General features: G+C 33.9%; 1 long non-coding RNA gene across 1 annotated transcript; it reads right to left on the minus strand.

The window, feature by feature from the left end:
* Positions 1-879: 879 nt before the first annotated feature.
* Positions 880-4,362, minus strand: LOC143987315 (uncharacterized). Its single transcript, XR_013276625.1, has 2 exons — positions 3,711-4,362; positions 880-1,984 (listed from the first exon to the last, which is right to left on the minus strand). It is a non-coding gene; the product is annotated as an uncharacterized LOC143987315 (long non-coding RNA).
* Between the last annotated feature and the right edge of the window lie 3,435 nt (positions 4,363-7,797).

The raw sequence follows: 7,797 nt of genomic DNA on the forward strand, positions 1-7,797 counted from the left end.
ATAGACATAGTAACAATGGTGACAAAAGATTAGGGATCTACCCATCCTTGTCCTTGTAAGTTTGTGCTGAAAGCAACATGGTGGCTGTCATTGCTGGCCTACAATTGAAATTGCAAGTTGCCTGGCTGCCTTAATACTTTAAATAAATGACATGGAACAAGCATGCTGTCAGGTAAGTCATAGAGAAGTCAGAAACTTGTTTGAGGCGGTGGCTTAATGGGGTAGATTTACTAAAAGCAAATAGACTGTGCACTTTGCAAGCGCAGTTCCACTCTGCAAGGGCATTTGCTCCAGAGCTTAGTAAATGACTTCAGTCTGCTGACTTCAGTCATCCAATCATGTGCAAGCAAAACTAAACTGTTGGCACTATATAAATCACATATAATAATAAATAATTAAAAATATATATATATATATTTTTTTTTAACTATTTCCTTACATGTGATTGGGTATTCTTTTCAAAGCAAAGCTTCACCTTATTTACTAAGCTCTGGCGCAAATGCCTATTCACCTTTAGTAAATCAACCCCAATAAGTATTGAAGCATTTAGAACAAATTAACACTCCGACTTCATCCTACTCTCCAATTAAATGCTGATAGGTTAATTGGCTCTGACTAAATTGGTTCTTGTATGCCTTTGCCTGTGAGACAGGGACCTTAGATTGTAAGCTCTTTGAGGACAGGGACTGATGTGAATAAATAGTTTGTAAAGGGTTGCATAAATTGATGTCATTATATAAATACCTGTAATAATAAAAAAAAATGGTAACTTACACATGTCGACACTATAAGTTTCCTTTACTCTCATTTGGGCAACATTTAGATCCAGATACAAGAGTAGTTAAAACAGGTGCAGGAAGAGAGTGATCCTTAAACTGCTTAATTTTTATTTTATTTTATTTATTTATTATGATTTTTGCCATTTTTATACAACTCCATTTGTTAGACGCATATCAGAATGTTAGTAGAGGGAATACAAATATGTATCAAGGACAAGTACATAGTTGTTTAGCAACATGTATCATAACAATACATAACAATAATAGAGAGGGGCCATAAGAGCTTACAATCTAGAGGACTTTAGTTTAAAGATCTTATACATTTCTAAAGAGAAGGGAAAGCTTATTTAACCATTATAAAGATTTTTTGACGTTATACACATTGTTGGCGGTGGAAATGAGTGCTCCCAACTCTTCTGCAAGCTTTGCTGTCATTCATATACTTCGATTATCGCACACTGTGTCAGATTATAAATGTGTGGCCTAAGGCCAGCTACAATATTTACCTGTCCTCATAAAGATCATGCTTCATCAACTGCAAAAAAAAGACTATCTCTCCATGGCTGATGTGATTGTCTGTCTAAGGGAAGCCTTGCAAAATAAACTTTTCCTTTACTTATAGAAAAAGGAACAATCCAAGATCAGTGAAGAGCTTTTCCAGGAAGGAAATGTCTTCATCGTCTCCTGTTGCATCAATCAATTATTTCAGGTACCATAAAAATTCAAGTTATTGTTTAAGGTGCTCTAATCATCAATGAATATCAAGATTTACACACCACCATGAACTTCATTCATTTTAATAATCATGTTTATTTCTTTATTATTTATTTTGGACTTATATGCAATCATTTAGAGTCTCCACAGTGCCCCAAAAGTAATATCTTATTTCATTTTTAACCGATGTCCCTTTTCTTTCCTTATCCAGGGAACACAATAAGTTTTCCTGTCTAGACATTCCCATTTTCCTCTCATTTCCTAACTTATTTATGTCCAACTGTCAGCCCATCAGAAGTATGCTTAACAACCGGGCCCGGCCTGACTTCACTGGAGCAGGTTTAGTGAGGAAACTCATTTCCACCTAAATGAGAAAGAAACACCTAACCTATCCCTGCATGGTGTAATCTCCTCTTCATCTGCGGGTCAACCTCGTCCCAGAACAATTTCTGCCTGCAAGTACATGGATAATGAAAAGGGCTCACGGAAACCTATGGATAATAAAGGCAATTAAATAGGAGACATAGGCAGTATATAGGTAGATAGGTAGATAGATAGATAGATAGATAGATAGATAGATAGATAGATAGATAGATAGATAGATAGATAGATAGATAGATAGATAGCCTTTTAACATAAAGATAGATAGATAGATACATAGATAGATACATAGATAATCCTTTAACAGAAAGATGAAAAAATAGATAGAGCGATAGAGATAGATAGATAGATAGATAGATAGATAGATAGATAGATAGATAGATAGATAGATAGATAGATAGATAGATAGACCAGCAGAAATAAAGAGAGGGGATTTTTTAAGATATTAAGAATAATATCCCCAATATTATAGGATATTATCAATAACTTTATAAAAATGTGTGTTATTACTATAAAATTTATAGTAACTAGCATATTACATACAAAGACAGAAATAATATATATATATATATATATATATATATATATATATATATATCTCCTTGTGTGTACACACATGGCAGTGCTCCATATGTGCAACCATGGGACTGCTGTCATATACAAACATGGACAGGCTACCACCCAAGTAAACTCAGTGAGAATTTCCTGTAGAATAATAGGATTTGTGTTACTTCTGGACTATCTCTTCCTCTCGCTCTCTTCTTGTTTCTCTGGCTAGCTCTTTCTCTTCTGTTCTCTCTATATATATATTTTTTCCCTTCTCTCTCTCTTTATATATATATATATATATATATATATATATATATATATATATATATATTTCTATTGTATCTCTCTCTATATATATTTCTCTTTTGTCTCTATCTCTATTTCTGTCTCCCTGTTTCTCTCTCTCTTTTTCCTTTTCTATGTCTTTCTTCCTCTTACTTTCTTTCTCCTTGGCTTTCTCTTTATCTCTATCACTCTTTCCCTCTCTCTCTCTCTCTCTCTCTTTCTTTCTCTTCTTGTTTCTATGGCTAGCTCTTTCTATTCTGTTCTTTTTCTCTCTCTCTATTTCTGTCTTCCTTTTCCTCTCTCCTTCTTTTACTGTCTCCAAATTTCCTTTGCCTGTCTGGCTGTCTCTCCCTCTCTCTTTCTTACTTTCTCTCTCCCTCTCTTTTTATTTCCCTCTCTTCATCTCTCTTTGTCTCTTGCTCTTTTTCTTACTTTCTCTCTCCCTCTCTTTTCCTTTCCCTCTATTTCTCTCTCTCTCCCTCTCTCTCTTCCTCTCTCTTTCTTACTTTCTCTCTCCCTCTCTTTTCCTTTCCCTCTCTCTCTCTCTCTATTTCTCTCTCACTTCCTCTTTCTTACTTTCTCTGTCCCTCTCTTTTCCTTTCCCTCTATTTCTCTCTCTCTCTCACTCCCCCATCTCTTCTCTCTCTCTCTCTCTCTCTCTCTCTCTCTCTCTCTCTCTCTCTCTCTCTTTCTCCCCATCTCCCCCTCTCTCCATCTCTCTTTCTCCCCATCTCCCCCCCCCCCATCTCTATCTCTTTCTACCCATCTCTCTCTCTCTCTCTCCCCATCTCTCCCCCCTCATCTCTCTCTCTCTCTATCCCCCCAATCTCTCTCTCTCTCTCCCATCTCTCCCCATCTCTCTCTCTCCTTCTCTCTCTCTCTCTTTCTCCCCCTCTGTCTCTTTCCCTATCTCACACACTCAATCTCGCTGTCTCATCTCCTGTGCCCTCCAGTTTCCAATGCTCTGCCATCCTAATATTAATAACAACATGTAAAGATTACCTCCCATGCAGCTGATCCAGCTGTCCTGCCAGCAGTGGCACCCAGTCGCGGCCGTCTCCTGGTGCAGCAATGGATGACAAGGATATGTATTAGCTGTAAGCGGACGAGGAGAATTATTCAAATCAGCATCCTTGTGCCTGAGGACAAACACACACCACCAAGCCGGGAGAGCGCCACTAACAATGAGCCGATGACACCTCTCACATCTATGGGGAATCCTGCACAAAAAAAAAGAAAACTTGTAGGGAAATCCACAAGGCTGAGACTTGTGTTTGTCTTATTTGTCTATCAGCAGATTTCTCTGCTAATAGAATAAGTGAGTGGTGAGAAGAAGGCAGATCCCAGACAAGGAGCTCCTCTGTAAGTTCTCCTGTAGTGCTGTGGGTGAGCTGGGAGTCACTTTGGGTTGGTCACTCTTTGATTTTCATCAGTTTGATCAGATTAATCAATACTGGAGAGAGGGGCTTCCCATGGAGCTGCTCCCTCCACTTTTTATTTTCTTGATGTGTCAATTGATTTGTTTCTGTTTTATACTGGAGTACTTCCCTTTAATTTTCCCTTTATATCAAACATATGATTGTTATTATTACTATATGGGACTCCCAGCTCAAGCTCTTCAAGGCGGATATAACGTTATTTCATATTAGATACATAGACTTCAATGCAGATTAACTTTTCTCATCCCGAGCAATTAGCTTAACCACTTCACTGCCATGGACAAAACAGTCGTGAGCTAAAAAAGGTAGTGGGTTTATAATGCATGCAAGGAAAGATCAGAAACAATAGACGTTCTTTTAGAAAATACTATAACAGTTGAGGGTTATTTTAGATTTTATATTGCTTGCATTTAAAAAAAAAAAAAAAACAATAAATATTTTATAAAAGTGTTTCTATAAGTTGTATATTTGCACAAGTGTGAATGTTTAAAAAACGCAAAAACAAGATGCAAATTAGAATGGTAGTTATTTTTTCAATAAGATTAGAATAAGACAATTATATTGCTGAAAATCAATATTGCCATGATGGTAAAGCTTTAGTGCATTGTGTCTTACATGTAAATTGCTGATAGTTGGGTTGTTGCTTTCAAGGAATCGGTCCAGTTTGATCGTTTGTTAGGGTTAGATTAAAATTTGTAACAGAAGTTTAATGAAGCCAATGGATTTTTTTTTCTTTAATCATAACTATTTGTTTCTTACAGCTTGTGGTTCCATAAATTTAAAACAACCACAAATATTTAAAATTTTCTTCTGATTAGGAATAACTTTTCCTTGGGGCTGATTTGAAGTTATTCACTTAGCTAATAAATGTTAATAAATAAAGTAAAGCTGAGTTCAGTTTGATTGCCCAATCATGCGTGAGGGTAATTATTTAAAAGAAAAAAAAAAGGAAAGAAAGAAAAAAAAAAGCTAGATATCTGCTAGCACGACATGACTGGTTGATTCAAGTGCACACACGCATGCATTGACCTTGTTACCTTATATTACTGTTTGATTACCCAACTATATATATATATATATATATATATATATATATATATATATATATATATATATATATATATATATATATATATATTTGGGTAATTGAATTGTAGAAATTGTAGGATAATAAGGTCAATATACTAGGTCAGTGTATATATATATATATATATATATATATATATATATGTATATATATATATATATATATATATATATATATATATATAGTAGAGCACATGTGACGTTAATTGACGTGCATACACATTCACCTTATTGTTATTTGATTACCCAATCATGTGGGAAGGAAAAAAAAAGTGTTTTGCTGACATGATTGGTTGACAGAAGTGCACATTCACATTATTTTCTAAACTCAGTGTACATTCACTTTGCTAGGTGAACCTACTCTACTCTTTTAGTACAGCAACCCCCTTGTTCCCTATAAAATTAGCATTCACACCTTTGCTGGCAATAAATACTTTTGTCTCAGCTAGGGTGCTAGATTTAAAAAAAAAAACCTTTACAAGTTTAAAAAAAAACATTGATGATGCGACTTTTATTATTGGATTAACAGCTCCATGGAGTTGTTGTAACAAGATGTTAAAAAAAAAAAAAAAGTTGGTGATATTTAATTCTCCCTTTGACAGCCAAATAAAGCATTGTGCTGCCAATTACCCCAGATCCTCCTTTTCTGTTCATGGGGAACACTGCAAGTGGATGAGTTGATCTCTCTGGGATTACATGGAATCGTGTGTGTGTGTGAAGAGGATTGTGTGACCCCCCCCCTCCTCCTCCGACTTCAGCCACAAGAACCCTTTCATGGTCTTCTCCCTGCAATTCGCACAGTTGCTGCCCTTGTTCCATAATAGCGACTTGCAGTGATTAATGGGACTCTTGATTGCCATTGTCAGTGCCTTAAAACAAAGGCATAGGGGTGCATGTCCCTAAATATGATTTTCTCACCTGTGATTATTAAACGGGTGATTAGATCTAGAAAGTGTCATTTACTCCTATCACACTCTATGATAAGCACCACATCTGACAATCAGTGAAAAAAATATATATATAAAAAAAATTGATAGATAGATAGATAGATAGATAGATAGATAGATAGATCGATAGATAGATAGATAGATAGATAGGTATGGCATGTATGCATGCATGTGCGTGTATGTATAAAATCTAGTAATAATAATTTTATATATTTACACACACACACACATACATATTTTTGCATCGACAGAATTAGAATAACTGTGAGATATATCTATAGCTATAAATCTATTATATATACTTACACAAATATATATATATATATATATATATATATATATATATATATATATATATATATATATACTGATATAGAGTATATAGATATAGATATATACTGATATAGAGTATATAGATATAGATATATACTGATATATATATTTATATATATACATATATATATATCACACACACACACACACATACATGCCCACTATATATATCTATATCTATATATATGTATATATATTATAGACATAATTAGAATAACATGCGAGATATCTATCTATCTATCTATCTATCTATCTATCTATCTATCTATCTATCTATCTATCTATCTATCTATATATATCAGTATATATCTATATATCTATCTATATATGTATATAGATAGATAGATAGATAGATAGATAGATAGATAGATAGATAGATAGATAGATAGATAGATAGATAGATAGATTTTATATATATATATATATATATATATATATATATATATATATATACACACTAACACACACACAATATATATATATATATATATATATATATATATATATATATATATATATATATATATATATATATACACACTAACACACACACTATATATATATATATATTTAATTGTATTAAGATAGGTGTTAAAATTGTAATAAATAAATATAAAACATGTCATTATCACTATACCAGCAATCTAAATAAAGAACATTTACATACTAACAGGCAAAAAAAAAACAATCACTGAACTGCTAAGGTTCTGTCAACACCACAATAATAGGACAGTCGCTGGGAGTGTAAAAAGGAAAATAATTTTCAATGTTTCATTTTATTTAGTTGTATTAGTTTTTGTTGTTATAACGCTGGAAGGCATGGATACATTTTGGCTATTTTATTAGGTTAAAAACATTTATTTTTCTTTTTTTTTTCTTTCTTTTCTAATGTTATTTCTTTATTGGTTACAACAAGCTTGTTTTACATAAGAAGAGAAGAGCAGAGATGTTGAACAGGGTCATTCCCAGATCAGATGAATTTTTCTTGTCTTGGATCCAGTCCTGAGGATAATGATTGGCTGCTGTATTAAAGGGGGACAAACAGTACTTTGCCATCTTCTGACCCCAGAATGCATAGCTCGCTTTCATTGATCATAGCCGTTATGAGATAATGCAATTACAAACATCAATAAGGAGCAGCGAGTGAAATCATTATGCGGTGACAGTGATAAATGACTGTACAGAAATAGCATGCTTTTTCTCTTACAATTCAGGAGCCCAGCGGCTCTGGGGGCTGAACACTGTCACCAAGGAAACAGATGACATCCAAACTGGCACCAAAGG

This window comes from Lithobates pipiens, unplaced genomic scaffold, assembly GCF_037356315.1.
Source record: "Lithobates pipiens isolate NorthernLeopardFrog02 unplaced genomic scaffold, aLitPip1_a1.2 Scaffold_18, whole genome shotgun sequence".
Lineage (NCBI taxonomy): Eukaryota > Metazoa > Chordata > Amphibia > Anura > Ranidae > Lithobates > Lithobates pipiens.